This window comes from Trachurus japonicus, chromosome 3 (assembly GCF_045865225.1).
Source record: "Trachurus japonicus isolate A0001 chromosome 3, Traja_1.0".
Classification (NCBI taxonomy): domain Eukaryota; kingdom Metazoa; phylum Chordata; class Actinopteri; order Carangiformes; family Carangidae; genus Trachurus; species Trachurus japonicus.
In genome coordinates, this window is record NC_140909.1 from 26,694,921 (window position 1) to 26,721,021 (window position 26,101).

The following is a 26,101-nucleotide window of genomic DNA, read 5'->3' on the forward strand; positions in this document are numbered from 1 at the left end:
ATCAACATTGCTGCTGCTGCTGCTCCTCTTTAGGTCCTCATAGGAGAACCAGTGTTGATCAAATCTATAAATTAGAATATGTAATCAATCAAAAACTGAAGCATCATATCAGTCCTGATGATGGACGCTGAATTGTGGATCATCTTAAAGGAGAAGTTTTGTGCATCACTGTGAACATCATCATCATCACAGCTGATTTGAGGGGGTTGGGCTGAAGACCACTGTTCTAAAATAGTGGACTTGTCCTTTAATGGGGTGGGTGGGTGGGTGTGTGGGGGGGAGGGAGGGAGGGAGGGAGGGAGGGGGGCAGTCTGAACCTCGTGATGAGTGAAACAGTTTGACTCTGTCGACTTTAACCTGAGCTGGTAAAAGCTTCTTAAAGCCTCGTTTCTGTTTCATCACTAGTGGTGAAACGTGACTGAGGTGTGTATTTACTCCCAGAGCTGCTCATATCAAATCTATAATGTATTTTGTAAAGCTGCAAATATATCAGATCTATAGAGTAGTTTATTTTGAAAGACCAAAGTGTGTAAAAAGAGCCTAAAGAACATTTATACAGTGTGTGTCTGTCTATAACTGCCTTACTCTGTTGTGTAGCTGTGTGTTGTATCTCGTATGTGTGTGTGTGTTTAGTGGGGGCCAATCATCAGAGCGTCCACAGGTTTATCTTCCACCAGCAGGCTGTTACACACTCACACCATCCATGTCTGTGGTCATCTGTCTGCTGTGTCTTTTGTTTTGCCAAAGAGTCTATTTGCCTTAATGTCAGAGCTGCACTCACACACTCAGCTGATCCTAGACCAGCAGCTGCTGCAGTAGGCACAACTTGGTGTATTGGTACGACAGACACCAGCCACACAGAGCTTTACAATCAGAGCGAGGAAAATCAGATGAACAAATTACAATCAAATGAATGCAATGGTTAAAAAAACAGCACATAAAATATACAAAGGAACAGGTGAGACTGTTTAAAAGCAGAAAAAACATGTCACCTAAAAGCCAGTGGATTCTCACTTTAACACAGAGGCGAAACAGATGTTTGTTTGTGGGCGCTAGACTAGAACAAGGGGGCGATATAGCATGAACCAAGAAGAGGAAGCTTACTTTTTCTGTGGGGAAGGTCTGTTCAGGCGGGTTGAAAGAGAATCACAGCCATCTTATCGTGGTGAGAAGTGGATCCAAACAGAAGAGGACAGCTTCTTGTGGTTTTGTCTCACGCTGTACAGTAGCACCCCCTGGTTGCAGCAGCAGTTTGAAGCATTTTTGTTCACTCGTTACTGCACAGTCACTGCAAATTCTTATTGGTATCAATAACAAAACAACAGAAAGAAAAACACAATCATGGCAATAAACAGGCACAATTACTCACTGTTATATGTTATAATTTGTGTTACGAATATATATCTTAAAAACACTGTGCACAGATAATTTGACATTTTATCCAATACATTTATGTTTAAGTATGTTAACAACAAACTTAATTCTGTTGCCCACGTTTCTCATGCACTTCTTTATTATTTAGCCATTGTTCTGGTCAAAATCAAGATTCCCTGTAAAAACTAATAATAGTAATTACCAGCTACATGTAAAATAAGTCTGTTAAATGAATCCATTAATCAGATAAATGTTCTGGTTGCCCCGGTCAGTAACAATGGGTCCTTCACATCCTTCAGTCTTCTCTAACCCTGCAGGGAATCTACATTTGCCCCCTCACCTGGACAGGTGACTTACTCCCACCTGGCTTTATGATGAGTGACTGTTGAGCTGATGCAGCAGCTGCTGGTGACTGGTCGTCTTTCTTGTTGCCTCAATGTACCACAGTGACTGTAGTAATACACAGAAACAGACCCATGCTGCTGCTTGTAGAAAGGCCTTTACTGTGAAGATACTTGAACTGGAGCTGACCCCAGACCAGCTGTTAGGAGGGTCCACAGTCTTGCTCCAGCACAGAAACTGAACTGTGTCCTATTGATCATCACTGCAGTGTCCCATACAGTCATCAGCTCTTTTCTCTGCTTCATTTCACCACAGACGCACGAATGTCAGCGCCAAATCTGAGCTTTTTGTTTCATATGTGATTCAGGTTGTCGCGTGGAAATTCATACTATGTCTTTGTGCCAAATGTTTGTTAGCCACAGAAATACAAGTCAATAAAAGTGTTTTTTTCTGAATGAACTTTGAGTCTTTACTGAGTCTGCTACAGTGGGAGTGGGTAGATATTCAATATATTTAATTGGGAATTGGTAAAGTGCTCTGGACAATGTAGCATAGGCCTACATCATTTTAAGTGAAAGTGCTGGTGAAAGAGGGTCACACATCACACCCTTCTCACAGAGCAGTGTATAGCATGTACCAACTGCATAACAACATTTTTCTCTGGGTGAAATAAGTCCAGTCAACTGTACTTAAGTTCAGTACTTAGAGTATTTTTATCAGCCCCCAGCTCTGCTAATAGCTTTCAGAACATGGATTTATACAGTTCAATGAATCAACAGGTAAAACTCCTGTATCCTGAAGGAAAATTTAAGTGTCAGGCTACAAAAGCTGACATTCAACAGGTAACAGGTAATGTTATGAACAAACTAACATTGATAGGCTAACCATAACTTTGGGCTTATGTTATAAACAAGTTAACATTAGTCAGCAAAACTGTAACTTCAAACAGATTTTATAAACTAACTAAGCTGTAACAGACGTTGTAAACCAAATGGCGCCATCAGCTGTTTTCCCTCCCATTGTTCATAGCGCGCGCATTCTTTTATTTTGAAATCATCTAGTCTCCTTGTGGTGGGACAGTGCCTCATGGTGACCCCCGGCCGTTCATATTGATCCAGTGTTTGTTCGGTCCATTTGAATGATAAATATTGCTAATTACTAGTCAGCAGAGAGGTGTTTCTCTAAGGAGTAACGGCTCCTTGGAGTTGTTCGTGTATTTTTTAAAACGTCAGAGGATTCTCGGCAGTTGAACCGTGAGCACCTCACCTGTTAGCTTAGCTTGCTATCGTCCTCAGCACCGCCCGGGAGACCGGGACACTCAATAAACAGATGAACATGTTGGGTAAGTTAATGTTTCGTTTTCAACACGGAGCTGTTTTAGGATTTACACCTGCCCACGAGGCCAGACAGGCTGAGTTTAACTGCTGTGTACATTTGCTCCCGATGCTAGTTAGCATATTAGCATTCAGCAGGGTCACAGTTGCCGGTGAGCTCCACTGTATCAGACAGCTGGTGGTTTGTGTTGGGCGGTCTGTCACCAAGGGGGTGACAGCTCATTAAAGGTTCGACCAAGCCCACTCTCTATGGCCCTTCTTCTCTGGAGGAGGGTCTGGCAAGCGAGACTACCCATAGATATAGTACTGACCAAGGGGGTGGATCGGACTGCGTGCAGCCGTAACTCACAGGCGGCCATATTGGGTCGGCGGACTTGCTCAGATCTTGGTCTGAGGTTGTGGTTCAGTGGGAGGTGGACATGTACAGTAGTGGATCTGAGGGTTTCACCGGGGACAGGTCTCTACTGCAACATGAGCAGGTTCAGCAGGTTCACCTTCACAGCTGAACTGAAGCTGATGGTTTTCACCTATTTTCTTCAGCTCAGACTTTGGCAGCAGTGTCCTGTATCCACTGTAGCCAAATAAACACACACACACACACACACACACACACACACACACACACACACACACACACACACACACACACACACACACACACTCATTATACATGCATACATCCTTGCACAATGTAAAAATCGATTATTTTTTTGTGTGTCATACAAAATCCACAAAGAAGGACACTGTCTGTGGAGTGGAGACACATACTGCGTTTACATGGACTTCACTGTCCCGGTTTTGATGGTTATCCCGTCCATGTAAGTCCATGTCACAGTTAAAAAAATCCTTCTCTCTGTGGAGCAGAGTGAATCTTTTACGGAGGCTCAGAGTAGTTTTTACCCAAATAATAAAGCAGTTAAACTGCTGTAATTTGTAAAAGATTGTTGTTGTTTTTTATGAATACACCTTCTTTACGTTGAGGAACAACTTGAAACAAACAAAGACCAAGCTTTATAGTAATGTTCTGTAAATGACAGAGTGCTGTTGATTTCACTGTCAGTGAGATGAACCCTGTGTTCAGTCTGTGGTATGTTTGGATGTTGTAACTGTAAATTCACTTCCTCAGATTTGTGGAAATTCCTCCACCCTGAAGCAACTTTCATAGTTTCCCTCCAGGCTCACTCTGTCTTCTTATTAGTTTTTTCTGCATCGTTGTCTTCACTGTTACAAAATCATCCCGCGGGTGATGTTTTTTGTCCCAACCCCCTCCCCCCCATCTCCCCTCCTATACCTGCATGCTCTGACTGACACTCAGTAACAATGTCCTGCGGGCTCAGCGTTGAGCTCCTCCAGTAAAACCGTCTGTGTTTGTGTTGATGTGTTTCCCCCTGCAGCTACATGTGTTGTGTTGTGTAACTCTGTCAGTTCTGTATCAGCATGTCCTGAACTGTACACACTGACACTGTATGAAGATCAGACCTGTCATTACCCTGAGAAAGTGATGTACAGATATTGTTACACAATATATAAACCCTGTTGTACAGCAATAACAATTGTTAAATATTACAACTACGGGTAAAATTACATTTTTCGCATTATTTATAAATATCCACAAAAGATGAGTAAGAAAGATAAAATAATAATATTGATAAAAATAACACAACATTTTTATTTATGTAGCTTTAGTCAGAAGGTGGATGTTAACACCCACCACAGTTGACCTAGATGTTTGTTTTCATAGACGTCTGTTTGTTCTACTGCAGTAAGTTCCCTCAGACTCTGAGCTTTGTCCTGCAGTGACGACGACCCTCCTGCAGTTCAGTTGTCACACTCTCAGACCACAGAGTGATGCAGCTGATTCCATGATGTGAAACTCTGCCCTGCTCCCGACAACCCTCATTATTTCCCTCAGTGCTCCGAGCAGGAGGTCTGGATGTAATGTGAACCCCACCTGTCCTGCCGACATGGAGCGTGACACATCTGTTTTACAGCAGTTGTTCTCAGATCTCCCTCCTCTAAACTCTTCAGCTGTTATCGCTGCTCAGAGTTGATCCTTCGTGTCACGGCCTCGCCCTCTGCAGCCCCCTCTCCGACGGTTTGACAGACGCTGAGCTTCAGTGAGAGCACATACCAACACCTCAGCAGCCCGGAGCAGGACCCTCCATTGGAGCAGCAGCCACCTTCAAACATCAGAGCTCGCTGTGTTCGTCATCACTGCTGTTGTGGAGGATGTCTGTGGAGGATGTCTGTGGATCATCGCTTCAGCCTCTCATTTGTATCAGAATCAGATTCTTTATTGATCTCCAGTAGGAATCAGATTTGGATAGAAAATTTGAAGTGAGTTATAAAGATGAAAATGTACAAATACAAATATAAAATATTATAATACACTAACTACAACATGATAAAAAACAGAATAGAATTTTTAAGATTGCACTTATTGATGTCAAATAATAAAAAATTGGATGTGACTATACAAACATGTCTTGTGAGGCTGTTTTTAAAGCGACATAAGTCTGACCTGCTGCTCTGCCCTCTTAACTGTCTCATGACGTGATCCAGTTGCTTCACTGACACCGACTGGAGCTGAGGACTAAGCTGTGTCCGCTGTCCTCGTCCTCCAACCTAACACCATGCTCCATCTTTCTTTCTGCTGTCATGTATTAGCAGATAGTGCCTATAACCAGTCAATGTAAATGCGGTAAACCCAGTTTAATTTGATAGTTGCGTTTTCTGAAGGTTGACCGGTGATTACCTGCACAGCTGCAAGTTTCTGCTCCACACCATCCTCCTAACTGATGTTTAGTGGGCTCTCTCTCTACTGTTCATTGAGCTACTGAGTCTCTCAGTGTTTCCAGCTTTAATTTTCAACCTCAGGCCCGTTCATGGAGAAGTCATGTCCTGATGGTTAGTTTTAGAAACTAAGGCAGCGTGTAATTGCTGATCCCATGTGGTCATTACCTGCTCCTGAAGCCTGTGTGTTACTTTCTCCTGCAGGACTGTGATCTGGTCCTGGTTGTTGGTGGAGCTGCAGGTCTGAACTCGACCGGGCGTCTCCGACTAGAGGAACAAAGACTCTGGTAAGAGATGGATGTTTATGTACTGTGGGTCGGCCGGGTCACCTCAGCTGTCTCTCTTTGTTTCTACTCAGTAGCTAAATGGATGTAATTGTTTGTGTAGTCGGTGGCTCACCTGGACCCGTGGGTGTAAATCACAGGTTAATTGTTGGTTGTGAGACAGCAGGTCGACCATAAACATCAGGCTGAGGAAATGGGACACACCTACTCAGATCTGATTCAGCTGCCTCACTCTGAGCTCGTAGGACACCAAGAGAAGTCACATGTTCATCAGTGAATATGAGGTTGTGTCAAGAGACTGGTGTCTAAACGAGCTCCTCTGATTGGCTAAAAGTTTTCTAGTGAACAGTGCACCCCCCCACCCTCACCCCCATGTCCTCTGCGCTCACTGAGAACCATGTGGTCCATGTCCGACGATGTGGACCAAATGATCATCAGCATTACAGACTGCTGAGCGCTTTCTTCCATCTGATAGCAGTTTGATCACACCTGTTTTTATATTCCTTCATCAATAATTACTCCTCCAGCCCCAGGGGAATGTGGCCGCCCAGCTGGGAGGTCCCGGTCTCTCCGGGAGCAAGGCGGCCAGCCTCCGGACCAGCCGGCCAAGAATGAAGCTATTCTGTGAGGGCTTAGCTCCAGGCCTGGCCCCACTCCTCATTGGCTGCTGTAAATTGTTCTGTGAGGTGGAAAACCTGCTCACATTCTTCTCTGATGAGCCGTGTTGTTGCTCAGAGAGCTCTGCCGCCGTCTGACTCAGTAATTTTCCATCAGAGCAGGAGATGTGTGGTTGTGTTGTCATCCTGTCGATGCCTCGTCCTCCTCAGCTCACACACTAATTATACAGAGCGAGGTCGGTCCTAGCCCAGCAAGGCTGGATAATCACCACCTTCACTCAGCCTGTAGAGGCTTAGGCCTGCTGCATGTGACTGCACGCTGGACGTCCTGCATATCATTGTCCAACCGCATCCAGAGGAGTTCACACACTGTGGTTACATAAGACACACACTGCACAGTGACATCAACATGTGATCAGACTGTACACAGTCAATCAATAACAAATAAACACCTAATGACAGAGCTGTGAGATGTGGTGGTCAAGAGGGTTCAACCTGCAGCAGCTGAGGAAGTGAAGAGAGTTCAGAGCCGAGCTCCTGGTTTCTTCTTAGGTCTGTCAGTTTTTTATTGATTAGTGTGATTGATCACAGGAAACTAAACCAAGGAAACTGAGAGTGAACTCTGCTCTCTAATTGGATGTTACTGTCCAGTCCGATTCAGGCATGAAGACGGGTCAGAATTTGTACTTGCAGCTGCAGGGTCACACACAGTGTGGGAACTTAGAGTTCACACAGTTTTCTGCTTAGTGTATGTTCACACATGTTCACACATGTTCACCCAAGCTCAACTGTTCTCACAGTGACCTCATCTCTGATGTCATCCTACAGATTTATTATACATAACTTTAGAATAAGTAGTGATCATGACTTTATGCACTCAGAAGTCAGTGTCATGTTGCTGCTCCCCACCTCTTTGGTTTGTTGAATGTGTTTTTGGTTTGATTCTGAAATAATGTTGATCGTGGTGATGAAATCATGTGACTGTATGAGCTGTTTTATAGCCTTACATTAGCTCCTAACTTCTGTTGATTGTACTGAGGTTTCAAACTTAATAGCCAGTGAAGATGATTATAATCTGTTTCAGAGTTTATCAAGGGAATAGGGTGACGGCAAAACATGTCTTCACTGTAGCTCTGTGTATTGAGCCTCACCTCATCTGAAACAAAACTGTTTGTTAACAGTCAGTATTGGAGCCAAATTAGTTTTCTGTTAGTTAAGCTTAATGGCTATTTAGTGTTGTTTGTTTTGATTATTATTTAGTTTGTGTAATCATATTGAGTAGCGGGTCAGGGATAAAACTTAATATGTTCACTTGTTGTTTTTCTTAAGTTAGAGAGAGGGTGAGCTGGGGTCACCGTATTTTTTGTTGACCGCTAATTTTCTTAGTTGTTTTTCGTTGATCACTGTGATTACTTTAGTTAAGTCCGTACACTTTATCATGAGTAGATCCTCTTTGTTTTTTTAATAAACAGTTTGATATTTAGTTCAGAGATCCCAGTGAGTTTCTTTTGTTGGCGCGTCGGACATCCGGGCCCAGGCTCTTTTGGTTGAAGTCGCTATAATCAGTATTGGAGCCTGAATCTGATCCAGAATCTAAGAGCGGACAGAACCAGCATCTACAGCAACAAAGACCACAGCAGGACCGAAGCAGGATGAACTACAATGTGTGTCTCCATGGTGATAGAGGAACAACAGTGAGGCGCTGATGAGTTTTCAGTAGTGGCCTGAACCGATGGAGCTCTGTGACTGACAGTGTGTCACAAAGCGTCACAGCAACCCTAACGCTAACCTTTCTAAGTGACGCTGCTGAACCAGAATCGGTCTCCAAGTCAGCTTCACCCTTTGCCCTCCTGCCCCCCTCTCTTTACATATTCATCAGTCAGATAAAGCAGCCTGGTCTGGAGCCATTGAAGCTGCAGTCAGGTTGAAGTGTGTGGTTCAGGAGCCCCCCAGGGAGGCCTGGCCCTCACCTCAAAGGGTTGGATTCAATGCAGACTCCACAGAGGCCCCTTCACGGCCGGGGCTCACAGCCTGACCGGAGCTGTTTGTAAATGTCCCGGACGCCACAACAGAGCAGCAGGACGAGGCTTTCACCGACAACAAGAAAAGAGCCGAGGCAGGGAGCCGTCTCAACGTGGGGGTGTCGGGGACGAAGGCTTTGAAGCCACAGAAGAAAAAGATGCTGGAAGAGAACCAGGAGGAGACAGAGACGACCTGTCCCACAGACCCTGTTAGTCTCTCTGGCAGCTGAGACTTCATCTCCCCATGGCCCCGAGGAACCTTCACCTGGACTCAGAGATGGACTGATTAGGCTCTGGTGGTCAGAGTTCAAAGGTCAAGTTCACAATGGCCTCACAAAAAAATGCTTTGTATGTAGGTGATGGATGTAAAGGTGATTGGTGACTGGAAGCCTTATTGCTGATGATTTGCTTATCATATATCTTTATGAAAATTGGCAGTGGAAGCAGCCCTAGGTCAAAGGTTAGCTTCACCACGACATCATGCTCTGTAAAAACACTGGTCTCACAGAAACAGACTGACGGTTTTTATCTGATGAACAATCCAGTTTATTTCTTGCGGGCTGAAATCACACTATGGTAACACTGAATTCTGGGTAAGTTAAAGAGAGAGAGTTTGCTTTTGGTTTATGGAGTCTCATATTAATGTGGATGAATCTACGTTACCCACACTTGTTAATGGATCCATTTTCGATAAATATATCGTTTTGTCTTTATAGTTATTTTGATATTATTATTTAGTGGTCGGCTTGCCCAGCATTTCCTACTTTCGGTTTCCCGGACGCTGCCCGGCGGGTCATGGGAATAATGCCGCCGGATCGCTAGTCGGTCAGAACTACGACGGTATCTGATCGTCTTCGAACCTCCGGCTTTCATTCTTGATCAATGAAAATAATCTTGGCAAATGTTTCGCTTTTGTCCGTCTTGCGCCAGTTCAAGAATTTCACCATGCACGCGGAGGCTCATGGGAAAACACTTCACTTTCCAAAACTCCTTGTTGTCCCTTGAAGATCTTTCTGATAATCAAAACATTTGCTGAGAGGAGAAGCAACACTGAGCTCAGATCAGCAAAACATGTTTGTCTGTGAGAAACAAGAAAATAGAAACTTTCTCTGACGATCGTGACTGATGATCAGATGTGTTTCATCTTTGTTGTTTCGGCCGTCCCTGACGGTTGCAGTTACTAAAATAAATGTTATGTTATTTTAGTCAGTCCGTCTCACTGCCCCCACCGCCCACCCCCACTCCATTGAGCTTTGTACAGTCCATGTGAATGTCTGTGTCACAGCCTCCATCAGTCATACATGATGAAGATAACGATAGCGGAGGCTCTGAGGCAGTTGTAGAGCAGTTGTTTCTAGGCTCATTAATGGTGTGTCATTGTGTTTAGTTGTGCAGCCAACAGTTATTAATAAAAAGCTGTGCCAGCGTTGGCGCGACGTCTGTGAGCCGCAGGGTGTGTGGGAGGAGCCACGCCTCCTCAGCTGGTTCCTATTGGCCCCGGCTTCAGGCTCAGTTTGGCTGAATCCACAGATTCCTGCTGCTCATCACATACAGACAGGAAGCTGCAGCAGGTTCACAGACACTCGGGGGCGGGGCAGGGCGGGGGCAGGGGGGTCATCCTCAGGCTTATTCATTCATCCATTCATTCATTCACAGGATACTGTAGCAGGAACTTTAAAATGATCAGGCAATAAACCTTTTTCCTATTAGTCAAAAACAGAAAAAAGAAAGAAAAAAAAAAACGATCACAGACTTCATGATCAATTACCATGGCAACAAACAAAGCTTCGATTTTTTTTGGGGTCAGCCCTACAAATTATTCATTTCCCTTTAAAAATTAAAACTATTGGGCGGTGCGTGGCGCAGTGGTTAAAGCGGCCGTCCCATGTAGAGGCTACAGTCCTCACCGCAGACGTCCCCGGTTCGAATCCCGCATCGGGCAGACCTTTCCTGCATGTCATTCCCCCTCTCTCTGCCTCCCCCTTTCCTGTCTATCTCACTGTGCTATCGAATAAAAGGCCAAAAAGCCAAAAAATATATATAGAAAAAAAAAAAAAATTAAAACTATTTTTACTATGTTTTTATAAAAACACTAACACACGCACAGTATACATTCAGATGCTTTGGTGTGTTTAAATCTGCTGCTGGTGGTCGTACTTGAACTCAGGTGTTTGTCCATGTCTGTTCAGTATAAACCTCCCTCTCTCTCCTCAGTGGATAGTAGTGGAGACAGTAGGTAACACTCAGACTGGACTGTTGTACCTGTACTTGTCTGTTGATACTTTCACCTCGGAGCTGATGTGTTGTCCGTCTCAGTGTCACTTTGAGGCTCTCATCTCTGTAATGGAGCCCAGCTGTGTCCACACACACACACACACACACACACACACACACGTAGTTCTTCATTACTGGGTTCCCTATGCTCCTTAATATTCATTCAGTCTGTTTCTTCTGGCATCTCCTCCCCAGAGACCCCTCAGAGTCCCTGTGCGACCACTGAAGACCCTCTGAGGTCAAAGGTCACCGATGCTTGCGGGACCACCTGCCACTTAGCGTTAGCAGATACAACACCAGGAGTCACACATCAGTCTGTGTCTCCAGGTCAAATTGAGTTTCACTTGCTTTAAGTCGGAGGCTTGGTTCAGTCGAACTGCCTCTGTAGTCAGTGTGTGTTTGTGTTTGTGTGTCCGTGATGCTGTGGTGAACATGTTATACTGTTGTCCGGGTGACGTTTAGCTTCAGTTCAGGAGGGTGTGTTGCTGTTGAAGTGAAGGAGGTTTATTGATCTGACTAACTACGAGCGGAGTTCACATCAACTCAGGTGATCTGCAGGTTATTGTTTCACTTCACCGCTCCGACGTATGAAAGAGTTCAACATGTGACCATCTAACCGCCATCTGAGTGCCGATCAGCTGAGCCAGATCACAATGAATGTAGCACTGCACAGCTGTAGCAGCATGTGTGTGTTTTATAACATTGGCAAGAAAAAAAAATCTAACTTTATTCAGTAAACTATACAGTACAAACAGAATTGATCCAAGTAGTAGCTCCTGTAGCGTGTACCAGTACTAACATTGGCTGGTTTGAAATGTGTGCGGAAATTTCCTGCATTATGAGTGTTAGATTTATGGGACTTGGTTAAATTATGCACAACACCCACAATCCTGCACCAAAATTCAGGCCCGGATAAGGCAGGGTCTGATAGGAGAAGAGGTCGATGGGATTATGAATCTGTTTGGAGCTGTTTATTGAACCTCTGGAGGTCAGTTGGTGCAGGTGATACCTGCTGATGCAGGTGTGATGAGCATGCAGGCAGGTTGACCCCCGGTGCAGGTAACGGCAGGACTCAGCAGAATATCAGGAAGCACCGGGCGTGTGCAGGAATGTTTGAGAGCTGCTGCTGCGTCTGTGGCTCCCGACCACAGCAGACAGGCTTTATGTCCTGATCCCTCACAGCTGCCGCCTGATGAAATGAAAACACCTCTGTGCAGTCGACATGTTTTTCTTTCTGTTGCTGGAAGGTGAAGTTTCTGTTCTCCTCAGACCTGCTGAGTGAGTTTATTCACCCCTGGGTCCTTTAAAAGCTCCCAAAACCTCACCGAAGGTTTAGAAAGAGCCGAGCTCTGATTTACAAATAATCACGTTTCATTCCTGAAATATGTCTGCTGCTGAAAATACTTCAAACTTCTCCTCTCGCTGATTCTCTCCAGTTGATGATTGCCGTCAGCCAGATTTTCATCAGTCAGATACCGCTTTAGATTCTGATGATCTGCACTTTTTAGCTCGGGCGTTCCAGCAGGGCTCAGCCATCTGAACACAGACCACTGTGACGGACTGAGTGATGGAGTTACACCACTGGTCGCCCGAGTCGCAGACTTCTCCTATTTGTTAGTGTGAACAATCAGGTGACGGTAGTTTTCATCTTTTAATTGGGTGGGGCCTTTATGAAGGTGACAGGTGTTTGATGTGTAGAGTTGCTCAGAGCATTTTTAGCCACTGTCTGTCTTGTTAAATTTACTGCATTATGTGCTGAGACTCTTTGTCCTAAGTGGTCTGTTATCACTGAGCTGCAGTAAAATTGTCTCATTTCCTGTTGCTGGTGTTTCTGTTGTTTACGTTACTTGTTACTTGGCTATCAGATATTCACAGTATTCATAAGTATGAGTATAGATTTGTGTTACTGTTTTACTCAACATCTAATATGAGAGATGGAAATCTCAGATGGTTCTGTGTGTGTGTGTGGTGGGGGCTCTGTATGCTGGACTATTTTAAAACTTAATGTGGAGAGAAAGAATGTGTGTGTGCGTGCGTGCGTGCGTGCGTGCGTGCGTGCGTGCGTGCGTGCGTGCGTGCGTGTTATCAGCTGTTTGGTTGAGTCTGAGAATCTTAATCGAGTCGCATACTTCAACAACAGAGAGAAAGACAGAGAGACATAGAGCCACACAGAGACACAAAGAGAGAGAGAGAGCAAGGGGTGGAGCTGTCTGAAGCAGAGCTTCAACACATGCTGCTGATTCCCCACCAAACTCTCTGCTGGAGCTCTACTGTCTCTACTGCTGGAGCTCTACTGACTCTGAGATTTTGATTTTTGCAGTCTTTTCCGTGTGGCTCAATGGTTGCTGGCCTGTGGTCTTTGTTGTCCGGGACGGGGGGTTCAGGTTGGATTACTTTAACGTCTGTGCTGAGTGGAGTCGAGCTGCAGTCACAGGGTGAGTGTCCTCTCCTGCTGTTTGTCTCTGCTGTGGCCGCACTGATGATTTATTTCAGGAACACACAATAACGTTTAAGTGCAAATAATACAACTGTGTTTAAACGGACTCAGTTTAATCGAAAGGTTAAACAATCCATATTTAAAGAGGTCACTTTTAGTTTTTGTTTTGTTTTTCTCATTGTTTGTGTCTGGGTGTGTATAGGGTTGATTTGGCAGGTTTTGCCTGTTTTTTTTTCTGTACAGTGAATACAGCACAGTAGACATGAGTTAGCAGCCAGTGCTCTGGTCCTCAGCCTGTGGCTCAGCGACCCGGAGGCTCCTGTGAACATGCTTCAGGTAACCTGGAATTCCTGGAATGTCAGGGAATTCGATAGGTGGCATTTCGTAGGTGAATGTGCCAATTAATGTTAATGTGAAGAACATCAGAGTCGAGGCTGGTGAGTGTTGGAGACCAGGATCAGTTCTCACAGCTGCTGCTGCTGCTGCGGTCTGCTGGTTTACTGTGGAACTGATCCTGGGTCAGAACAGAGATGTGAGTTTAACTCAGCGCAGTGACTTGCTGTAGGGTGTGTAGTGTTTGAGTTCAACTCCCCAGAGTTCAGCTTTAACCATTCGTTCTGTAGAAATGTTGATGTGTGCGCAGTGAAGCTACAAACAGTTACTGTCTGATGGTGGAGCCAAGATGGGGCCCATTACCCGTCCCCCACTCTCTCTCTCTCTCTCTTAGTTGGGTGAAGTCAAGCTTTGTCAAACTTTGTAACATCCAGTGTTTTCTCTCGGTGATGTTTCCTCCTAAAACGTCCAGTCAAACGTTTCTGCAGATGTTTGATCCCTGGAGGCTGAACAGAAACTCCACTCGGCTCATCTCCAGGCTGGACTATAGATAGATGTGAAGATAACACACACACACACAGCTTGGACAGGCACCCACCTGCAGCAGCTATGCAGCCTCTGGCTAATGACTCTGCACACATATTTTAAACGCGTCAGTGAGGAAGCTGTGTGTATGTGTGTGTGTGTGTGAGTGTGAGAGAGATGATTAAGCTGCTGAGGTGATGGATGTTAGATGTAAATTTGCCTCAGCTCAGGCATTTAGGTTGAACTCTTTATTGTTTATTTATTGAATTCAATTCATCAATAACTTCTACAGCTGAGTGCTTCATCAACAGTGAACCTTGCTGACTGATTATTCAGAGATGATGTCCCTGTTGGTCTGACAGTGTGAAATGCTGTGAAGGGATGAAAACAATTAATTGATTGGAAATGTAATTCCTGATTATGTGATGACCTCGGTGTGATCAGCTGACCCTCGTGTTAGTGTACCTGTGTAAGTGGTCTTATCAGGAGGAGGCTCTCACTCTGACTTGGACACACTCAGAGACTGACAGGAACAGCTACTTTGATTTTTCTCTGTTAAAGTGACTTACATGATAATTTGATTATCTCCTCTGATCAGTGATGTTATCATTGGCTGCAGCGTGTCTCTGTGTCCCAATCTGAGGAAGAGCTTCTTTACTTTCAGTCCTGATGAGCTGAGGTGTCAGCCCCTCTGCAGGCCCCCTTTCAGCCACTCTGTGTGTGCAGTGGGCTGTGTGAGGACAGTGGGACCAGGCCTCTCGGACCCTCAGGTCTCCTCCACTAATGAGGGAACAGTGCAGATCTGCCTCTGTCAGGACTTGTATGGAAATGTGCTGAAGTCTGTGAACTTCAAGCAGCTCCGAACACACAAACAACATGCATCAATACACAAACACGCACGCACACACCATTGACACCTGATTCTTCTGTGAAAAATGTTAATTTATTTCTGCGCATTAACAATGATTAGCGCTTCCATAGCTTATTGTGTTCAGACAGAAACATACACTTATTATTAGCAGCAGATCAGTCTGACGTGTTTTCATGTCAACTAGCAACAGGAAACATATTATGGAGGTATAATTGTTTCTTAATTATTTGCAAATGAGTATTCAGGATCTGTATGTGCATAATTTTATTTTTTTACTTTTTATTTTATTTATTGAACTGGGATAGTGCATATTGATCAACATATCAGTTTCAACATCAATGTAAATGTGCCATAATGGCCAGTTTTCATCTGTTGTCCCTGGGGCAGGTTAAAAGATAAAAGTTAATGCTCTATTATCAAAATACCACTGCAACAAATAGAATCCTGTTCAACAACATTATACATTACAGATAAGACAAGTATACAGTAAAAACGGTGGGTGGGTGTGGAGGCATTGCCAAAGATAAGATTGTATAACTACCTATAGTTACATGTCTGATTTGCTTTAAGCCATATCTTAAGTTAATGTTTAAAAGTGAAGTAATTCGTGGTCTCTCTTAAATCAGTGGGTAAACCATTCCAGTAGTGAGTGGCTCTAATTGAGAAGACTGTCTGTCCAAACTTGCTACGTCTGTATTGTACAACACAGTCTCTCTGGTAGTTGCCTTTGTTGTCTTGCTGCTGTTTTCTTTCTGCACAACAAATTGACTCAGCAGGGGAGGTGCAAGCCCATTTAAGATCTTAAAAATTAGGCAAGCATCTGCAGTGCAACGTGTTTGAAATGATCTAGATTAGGTAAATTGTACTTTTCCACTATATGACAATGATGATAGCTGTTTAGTCTTTTTGTCAAGTGTTTTTAGTGTTTGTTTTATAGAGGGATTCAACTGGTTTCAAAATCGTCATATTTGCTTGTGACCAGCTTGCATGACACCACAGTATGCTAAGTGGGAAAAAATCATAGCATGCATTGTATACTGGCCACCGTTTGAACATGTTTTTTAAATGACAAGTTTGAGTCCAGAATGATTTCCAGATGTTTAAAATCAGACACCACCCTGAGCTTTTCTCCTTTGACAATGACATCAGGCTGGGGAGTCTCTGTGGATGTGTACAATCTTATTCACATTCAAGTGTAAACAAGAGTTGCTCAGCCAATGGGATACGTGGACCAAAGAGGCTGTTTGCGGCTTGTTGTTTATCTTTATCATTTACGTAAAGAACCGTGTCGTTGGCATACATTTGACAGAAAACATACCTTGAGCATGAGCATGTTGCACTTTGATGTGGCCAATCAAAACATTTGTTGGTTTTCCCTTGTTGCAGGATCCTGGCATATATGATTTCACATTCCTTTGTTGAAGTATCTGTGTCCCCATCGATCATGATTGACAGATAAGGGGCGTCCTTAATCTTCTTGTACGTCTTCCGTTTCAGTGTATCTGCGATGACGCCAACAAACCGCGCATGCTGTGTCGTTATTGTATGTTGTGTTTAGTTTTACACCATTCTTCCTTTGCAGATTAAGTTGGCCTTTAAATTTTGTAAAAGGCAGTTCTTCTTTGGCAATAAAATATGCCATTTTATATCAATTCGGCCTCCTCGGCGCACTGGTTAGCAGCGTCTTGTCTTCTAAATGCGACTGGAAGTGAAGTTGCACTTTCATTGCACATTTTATGTTTCAGACTGGCATTGTGTTTGATCAATGTGTCGTGTTTTAATTGTGTAGTGCCAGTATTATCAGCAAATTTCGTGTTCCCCGCATGTTGTGGGTATCGACAGCATAATTTGCAGTTCATTGTCTCCCTGAAATACCTCAGCCTGGTGAACTCGCGCAGCCACTCATCGCGAAAGCTGAATTTCCTCCACGGCAGTGGACAATAAAGACTTTCAATTCAATCTGAGTCGGACTCATTCTCAGGATGTCTCCTTTGGAACATTAGGTTTACTGGGAAGAAAGCAGGAACTGATAGTCCTCTTCGCCTCCACGGTGGCCCATATTCACTGAGGCACCATCTGCCCCGAAGCTGATCAGCTTCTTCATCCATGACCCTCCATTGTCCTCTGGGCAAACTGCATTGAATGCAGCCTTGGTTGCATCCAGAACACCTTGAAGGACAACACAAAAACAATAAGACTTTTGTAGCCTTAAAACAAACAAGATAGTGACTTAATTATGCATTTATGAAACTACCGTATACAAAAATAAAGGTTACTAGCTGCTAGACAGTGACCACCTACCAATGGCATGGGAGTGTTCAAGGGTCTGTTGTCCAACGAGGAGAGCCACTGGCTTCTCACCCTCTGTGTTTGATATGTCAGTGTCTCATCGATGAGAACTGCAAGGTGCTTTGCTGTTCTCAGCTTGGCAGCTAGGCTCTCTTTCAAGAGATCGGCAACTTGTCCAATCATTTCCGCACACCTGTATGAATGAGAACACACTGTTGTAAAGCGCTTATAGTTTATAGTTTGTAGTTTTATTAGATCCCCATAAGCAGTGTTGCAGAACAACCACTTATCTCCCTGGGACTGGCGTCAAGAAATATTAATATAACATACATAGCCTGGCATACTACATACCATACAAACATGTACTAAGCTACACATACAGTTACATAACATGACTGACATCACATCACATGCAATTACATTATCATAATGGTACTTATACACATGCCAGAATGACATTACATTCCTTTGTTTTAGAAAAGCGCTATATTTATAAATGCAAGGTATTATTATTATTATTGGAAAATATTACCTGACATGGTTGTCATAGGTTGGGTTGATATCAACGCCGTTCTTCTTGTGCAGTGTGGCCCAAACTTGACAAATGGCTCTTCCTCCTTGGCGATGAAGTAGGTGATGTTCAATTTGATCTTGAGCTGCCTCCTTATCTCCACCTCGGAAAACGTCACCTGCCCGTCCAGGGCTGCGGTCACCGCCGAGGCTGGTTTGTTTTGTCGCATCATGTAACTGTCTCTGCAGGTGACAGCAGGAGTGGTTGTGTTTTGTGACGCTGTCTTTTTTACAATGGGGTTTCCATTCACAAATGCCGAATTACCTGCCTGCTTCTGCCCTTTGCAGTACTATACAGAATATGAGGTTGTTCTCAAACTCTAGCCAAGGGAAGAGTTTGATCCAATCTGATTTAAACTTGTAAACCTTGCTAGCACTGTCGGTGCAATCGGTGACCCACATATTTTGGTGCAGTGTTGGAATGAGAAAGTGGTAGTGGTTTGTGGGTTGAAAGTGTTTTTATTTTTGTAGTCAGGCAGACAGATATTGTAGGTTTGGTCGAGCACAAACAGCGACAATCAATCTGTCTCCATGCCAGCCATCACCACCGCGTGAATCTACCACAAAAGTTGAAAAATTTCAACTTCCGCGGGCAGTGAACCGCCCATGTCGCGCCGCCTGGTTTGGACTACCGCGCCACTCAACGGGGCTGGCCGGGCAGCGCGGCACAAGTCGCGCGACTTGTATTGACATTAAATGTAAACTTGCCACAACGAGCTGGGCGACGTCATCGCGTGTCATCACGAGAGTTCTGTGTTTTGCAGGTGTGGAAAAAGAAAGAAGTTGTAGGCTAAGACTTGTCGATTGTCGAACAGATGCGTGAAAAATTTACTCTACTTTAATCCACTTGGTATGGATTTATTTTAGAAGCAAAAAGCGAATGAAAGGGTTGAAATCTGTACTCGCACCTGTGCTCTCTTTTTATTTTTTCGCACAATCTATTTTAGGCGCATATGCGAGTAAAATGCTCGCACTGTACAGCATTGGTCAGCAGCATCCTTTGCTTTTGAATTTCTTAAGGAGCTAATTATGTTTACCACTGCTGATTCAGATATATCTGTTATAGTAAAAAAAACTGTGGCATGATTGATGGGGGTAAAAGATATAGAGGGATTATCAGTCTATGTCACTGGCGTTCTACTGCGCATGTCGCCTGCAGAAAGAGAGCAACTACAAGAGCCGCGATCATGTCTTGTGCTGTTGGTTGCACTCATTGTTTTGATAAAAATAACAAAACTCGCAAGTTTTACAGAATACCGTCAAGTCGCACCTCTTTCAAGGCAAACAAGAGAGAAAATAGTAGATTGTGCAGGAGAGGAAAAGAAGCCCAAAGGGCTTATATATATATAGATTGGAGATCAATTTTGAGCAATAAGACGCGTTGGATTGAGTGATAAAGCTAGATATGTCCGCAGGGCAGGCACAGCTGTATAACTGCAGCGAATGAGTCGTGAAATGTTTACTATGATAACAATAGTGACTGAAGATGAGGTCACATACTAATGGAAAGCAAGCTGAGATTAATTAACGTTAGGCTATATTATTTTAAATTACATACTCAGCCATGCAGACAGTTCGGGTCAGGATGCAGTTGTTCCAGACTTTAGATATGTCCGTCTTCTTCCCTTGTCTCTGACCAGGCAGCACCTCAGTCCTCACAGCCACATAGTTTTGTAATTGTGTAAGAGTATTTACCTGAACATGATTGTCTGTTAAATAGGTGTAGGTACGGATGCACATTGTTGTTTTTACCGATGACCGACGTCATGCTCCGTGGCTTGTGCCGTGGCCGAGTTGCCATTGCTGCGGCACAAACTCGATCCTCCATCATGATGTGTTTTTTTTTTTTTGCCATAATAAAACCTACAGTCTATGTATAAAACACACACTTTTATCAGCAGTGCCAGGTGATAAACTGTTGTAGTATTGTTAGGGTCACTTCCGTAGGTTGAGAAGGGGGGGGGGGCTGCCATACTGTGTAATGTTTGATTGGTTGCCTGGTTACCTGGCCGCTTAAGTCTGACGTGAGCGGAAGGAGCGGGGGATGCTGGGAAAAAGCCAAAGAGGAGTCTCGTTGAGCGGAGGCTGCTGCCCCGGGGAGCTGACGAAGAATCCCCTCCACCTCAAGATTGAATTAACGTTTTTTTTTTTTTTAAGTATATTTTTTTGGCTTTTCATGCCTTTATTGGATAGGACAGTTCAGAGTGTGACAGGAAATGGGAGGCAGAGAGGGGGAATGACACGCAGGATAGGGCCATCCGACGCGGGACTCGAACCGGGGCCACCTGCAGCGAGGACTATAGCCTCAACACATGGGGCGGGTGCTCTACCAACTGAGCTAAACACCGCCCCAGATTGAATTATCGTTTTAGTTATTGTCTCGTCTAAACACAAATGAACTGACAAAGCCACGACCGCGTGACGACGGACGGAGGTCGACACACGCAGGACACTGGAGCTGGTGGCCGGCCCGGTGCCACTGAAGCAGGACGCCGGTCTGCCAGGAAAGCCTCGCGGACCAAGCTACAGGTGATGAGCGAGAAGCAGCCGGTGAGTCAAACATTGGGCGATATGGCAGCGAATCCCACCAGACTCCAGGTTTTCAGCAATAGAAATATGTGCACCTGTGTCATCCCTGAAGCCTAGACTTGTTGGAGCCTTAACTGTAAAACTTTACTTGCCAGGGTGGCGTAGGTTGCGACAGTATGCTGACAACATCGCTCGCTCGCTAACATCACTTTGACTACACTAGATCCATGAAGTTAACTTCAAGGTAACCATGACAACCGGTTCTTTCTGCAGTCAGGTTGCTCATAACGATAGGTGTAGCGGCCCAATCACAGCTCTTGTCTGTGACGCCTTGATGCGTAGGTACAATTTTTTTGGAGGTGCTGGTCAGGCTACGGCGTAGGGGATTGCATCGCCACAGAGGGCTCAACGGAGGTACGCCGTCGACTTGACGCAGTAGCATAAATCAGCCTTGAGTATTGGTGCTGATGTGTGATGATGCAAGTGTGTGTCTGAGGTCGTCTGCACAGAGGTGAATCCACATGTGGAGTGGGCGTCACCTGAGCTCCTTACACTGACAAGATATTACATCATTTTCATCTCAGAAGCCTCAGAGTCTACCCATGATGCACTGTGTTCCCTCCAGATTTCTGACAAAAACTGATTTTGGTTGTTTACTGGAGGCTCTTTAACATAAACATCCAATCAGAGAGAAGACTGAGCTGCTGATTCTGTGTGGTTCTTTTCTCATCCGATGGAAGGTCAGAGGCCACCTGGGCTTCAATAGCGTCTGGAGCTGACGTGATGAATTTATCACCAAGTTGTGAAAGACCGCTCAGACCGAGACATTCCTCTGCTCAGATCCAACATGGACGTCTCTTAGTGACCTCTGACCTCCCTCCCCCTGGCGATGGAGACGCGCATTTGACTCTTGGTAATGAAGATGTGGAAACTGAACGACCTGCCAGCCTGTGTCCTCACACACACACACACTCTCTTTCTCACTGGCACACACACACTGACACCCCACTGTGTTTATATGGACACAGTCAGGGTTAATGGGGTTAATGTTTCCTCTCAGGAAATTGGTCGGCCGAGAGGGGAGGTGTCACACCCCCGTCCCCCACCCCTCTCCTATGATGCTCTCTCAGCCTTTTCGTAAAATGACCTTCACCATTTTGATGAGAACATGTGAAGAACACGGGGTGTCTCATGAGTAAATATTGGCTAAAACCCATCAAAGAAAAGAAAACAATAATATGAGTCTCCCTATTCACCTATGATTGGCTGATCTGAACTGGTCCCACCTTCTGTTGCGTTTAGGGTTTGTTCCTCTTGGTCTTGACGTGTTAAATTCACACATGCAGGTTAAACCACCAGATATAATAATACACCTCCCATGTGCAAGATGAACATTTTAATTGTCACCAGATCTGGCATGTGAGAAAAGTTTTGGAGCTTGTTTAGGCTCAAACAGACAAGAAGAAAATAATAATTAGAAACAGTAGAGTTTTTATTTAGGTCTCAATATGATCTAATTTATGTGATAAAGATTCTTCTGTTTGTCCTGTCTTCTGCTTCAGCTGCATCAACAATAGTTCAATAAATAAAATAAGGCAGAATTGAATCAGTGCCGGTCACTCAGACACCAGAGAAGCAGTAATGACTGATGGTACACGTTGTTTCTACAGCTGAGACTCACTGACTAATGCAACTCATTTAGTGTGTTTAGCTAATGTGCAGAGTAAACAGGACTCATATGGACCCTGATGTGTGTGTGTGTGTGTGTCCATCTGTTACCATGGAAACGTGGTGCATCTGTTCCCTCCATTAGAGAAACTTCATTATGATGTGATGCAGCTGGCGGTGAGCGTTCAAAGTGGTTTCTCAGCAGGTCGAGGTTGCAGGTTATCAATCAGGTCAACAGCTGCAGCTCACAGTGTCACATCTAGATGTTTACAGCTGCACGGAAAATGACAATTACAGAACTAGAGGCTCCGCCTCTGTCACTCACACCAGTGTCAGTCACTTCCTGTTTATCTACAGTTATAGAAAAAAATCTGTCTAAAGATAGAGTTATGGCTAAAAGGTATTATATATATGATGTCATATTGACACTGAACCATGAAAATCTAATGAGTTCATTCTTGAGTCTGGGTGAATTCATACCAGATCAGAAGATAACAGAGACATAATTACTTGTAAAAAAAAAAAAAATCGTATAAGTTGTTGTCTTTGTCTTGTACCAAACAGTTTACATATGTGGAATAAGATTTATGTCACCAAACCCATTAGGTGGCCGGCAGGCCATGTAGACCTGTGTCCGTCTGGTGAAATAAAGTGAGCAACATGTGAGATAAAGTGCACTTACAGTGCTGTGAAAATAGTATGTGCCCCCTCCTTTTTGTTAGCACATTCGTCACACTTAAAAGTTTAAGATCATCAAACTGTGTGTGTGTGTGTGTGTGTGGTGTGTGTGTGTGTGTGTGTGTGTGTGTGTGTGTGTGTGTGTGTGGTGTGTGTGTGTGTGTGTGTGTGTGTGTGTGTGTGTGTGTGTGTGTGTGTGTGTGTGTGTGTGTGTGTGTGTGTGTGTGTGTGCGTGCGTGCGTGCGTGCGTGCGTGCAGAAAGGACCTGAGACCAAGAAGTCTGAGATCCTGGTTCTTGTGTGAATCCAGTGTTTGCTCCGTACCAGTATCTGGGTCCCCACTGGACTAGGACCCAGCTCAGGTCCTCTGAGAGCTCAACAGCAATGTAGTGGATGGTGATCGGTTCAGCAGGTGTAAGACTGGGCTGTGCAGCCTGAACATGACTGTCAGAGACAAACAGAGAGGTCTGGGTAATGTGTGTGCGTGTAAATATATACGTATATGTGTATGTATATATGCACATTATTTAGGCTTTGTTCTTCTGCTTTTTGATGATGATGTTGAGTCCAGGGAATTTGTGATGAACCTCATGATGACAGTCTTTTTGACTGGTTCAGTGAGCTGGACTAAGTTCTGGCCCACTGTCAGACCCGTGTGGATTCACACTTAACCTGAAACAAACTCAATGACACCGAGTTGACTCCTCCTCCTGACCTTTGACCCCACTTCTCTAGCCTCTGAGCATGAAGAAGAACCAAGTGTTTGTCCATCGGCGTCAGAGCTGCAGCCGTTGGAGCAGAGGAATGTGCTGAACGCCAGATTAATGAGTGGGCGGAGCCTGTTCCTTTATGAATCAATATGAGCCGAGTTTGATCTTATCCTGCTTCCTGTCGCTGCTGCGCCCACTATACACACTTATCTCACCGTGTACACTGCTACTGCACTACTGACACTGACTGATGGGCCGTGTGTGTGTGTTGACCTCAGACACTTTGTCGCCTCAGGTGTGTTTGCTGGTTGGTTGTGTACACAGGTGTAGGAAATAATGTATGGAGACACTTGTGGTGGTGTGTTGGCTCCTGACAGTGTGTTTGACCTCCAGCAGGTGGCAGCATCCAGTGTATCACACGACCTGCTGCCTTCATTTACTACAGCTCACTGTCCACTAGACATAGGCGTCTGTTAAATTATCATTCAGACAGACAAGACACTGCCCTGAAAGTAGAAGAAAAGAGAATAGATAGAAAGAATAGACTGCTTTACTGTCATGCATATTGAAAATATGATATAACAAGTCATTTGTTAAAATGAAGTTAAACAAACCTAAAGCCAAAACAAATAAAGACTAATAAATTTATGAAGAGATGAGTCTGATGGTCTATTGATGACCTGCAGGAGAGGAGGGAAGTCAGACAGGTGCTGTCCCAGTGTTTCTGGATATAATAGAAAAGCATGAATCTCTCTGTGACAGTTCATCCAGGTGAATCAGTGGTTTAAGTGAAAGGTTGGACCACTCAGTGTCCGTGGATCTTCATCAACATCTGCCAGGATGTTTGAGGTGACATCACTGACAGGAAGTTGTCTTCTTTGAGAAGTGAAAGCCTCAGAGGAATCTGAGCCCCCGCTGCTCCCATTAAACTTCTGACAGGAGGGGGGGCCTGTTACTGAGGACGACCATTCCAACATGTCACCTATTCACAGCCACAGTCATTGTGACTCTGCCAGTTTCAGAGGCTCTGAGAGTTTGTGGCAGTTTTCTCTGCAGCTCCTGGAAACGGCACAAACCCTGAGCCTGTTCTGGTCTCACTGGCACGGTTGGAGGAGGAGGACACTGGGTTCACTGGACAGTCAGACTCGTCTGAGCTGATGATCTGCTTTTAGATAATTTGTACTGATGCCGGCCTTAACAGCTGCAGTGTTTGGATATTTAATCTATTAGGTTAAAGGGACATTGTGTAGGAATTACTCCCATCTCGCAGTGAGGTTTTATATCGTAACCAACTCAATCGTATTCTTTATGCTGCATTCACCTGGAATCGGGCAGACAGCAGACGGACGACAGACGCTGCACGTAACAGGATGAACCAGCATCTATGTAAACAGGTGGCCTGTCGGCATGAGGCAAAACAATAAACACATGACCATATGTTGTCATGGTGATGTCATATTGTTTACCTTACCCAGTTTTACCGGCTTTCTCTCGTTGTCTAAAATGACATCTGGTCTGTTTACACATGCTTTTGTTGTGGTTTATTAACGCTGCTGTTGGCATGAGCGGATGAGGCAGCACGCATTCGGTTTCTTTTTTTTCTTTCGTGCATGTCCGTGGTCCTCTACGAAGAATGCAACCATTGCATCCACCTGTTTTGCCCATGGTTTTGCCCTTTTTGCGGACCCGGACTCGTCATCAACAGCGCACCATCACCTGAGACTGCAGGGAGCCTCTTGACTCTGTCGCCTGTCAGCATGTGCGCACGCTCCCGTCACATGTGAAGCAGAATGAGGGTCAAGTAGCTATCCCATTTAGAAAAAGTGGATTTGTTTTATTTAAAATATTATTTCATTAGGGGAAAAGTGGCAATATCTGCTGTTTATTTGAATAGGAAATATTGAAAGACAAAATGCAATTTACACATGGAAATCCCACAAGCCCCGCCCCCTCGACATGTCGACACTATTTTTTTTGTCGAGGGGAGCATGTGTCGAATGTCGATCGTTTTGTCGACAAAAAGTCCCATCCCTAATTCAGAGCTTACCAGAACACTTCAGTTTGTTAATGGGGGTAATTAATTACTAATAATGAAACACATGAACGAAATGATCGATTTTTGTGAATAGACAACAAGAGCAATATCAGCATTTCGCAATAAAATCGGAGTGGAAACAGAATCCAGATTAGTGAAGCATTGTCTGCGTTGAGTTTCACAGGTAACACACCTGTCGTCAGTTGATGGAGCAGCAGGAGCTCTTCCAGGCTCTGAGCCAGCTGGGCCATAAACCGTTGTCACCTAGACCCCTGGACCCCCAACACTCTTACACCAGCTGTTATCCCCAGCTCCTCCTCTGCCTCAGTGCAGTTAGGTGTCAGTGATCGACACACTGTACTTTCACCTGTTACAAACTCAGAGTGAGACACCAGCAATCATCAGTGAATCATCTGCT

At 44.5% G+C, this 26,101-nt stretch overlaps 2 protein-coding genes across 2 annotated transcripts in view; one reads left to right on the top strand and one right to left on the bottom strand.

Annotated features, from left to right (window-relative positions):
• LOC146990054 (isocitrate dehydrogenase [NAD] subunit alpha, mitochondrial) overlaps positions 1 to 26,101 on the bottom strand; it is a 242,259-nt gene that overhangs the window by 159,074 nt on the left and 57,084 nt on the right. The gene's annotated exons all lie outside the window — the stretch shown is intronic.
• The window catches only part of plekhg4 (pleckstrin homology and RhoGEF domain containing G4), a 49,422-nt gene continuing 36,611 nt past the window's right edge, over positions 13,291 to 26,101 (top strand). Inside the window, exon 1 of the mRNA XM_085768113.1 lies at positions 13,291 to 13,474. The gene's annotated coding sequence lies outside the window, so the exon portion shown is untranslated. The remainder of the gene's footprint in view (positions 13,475 to 26,101) is intronic.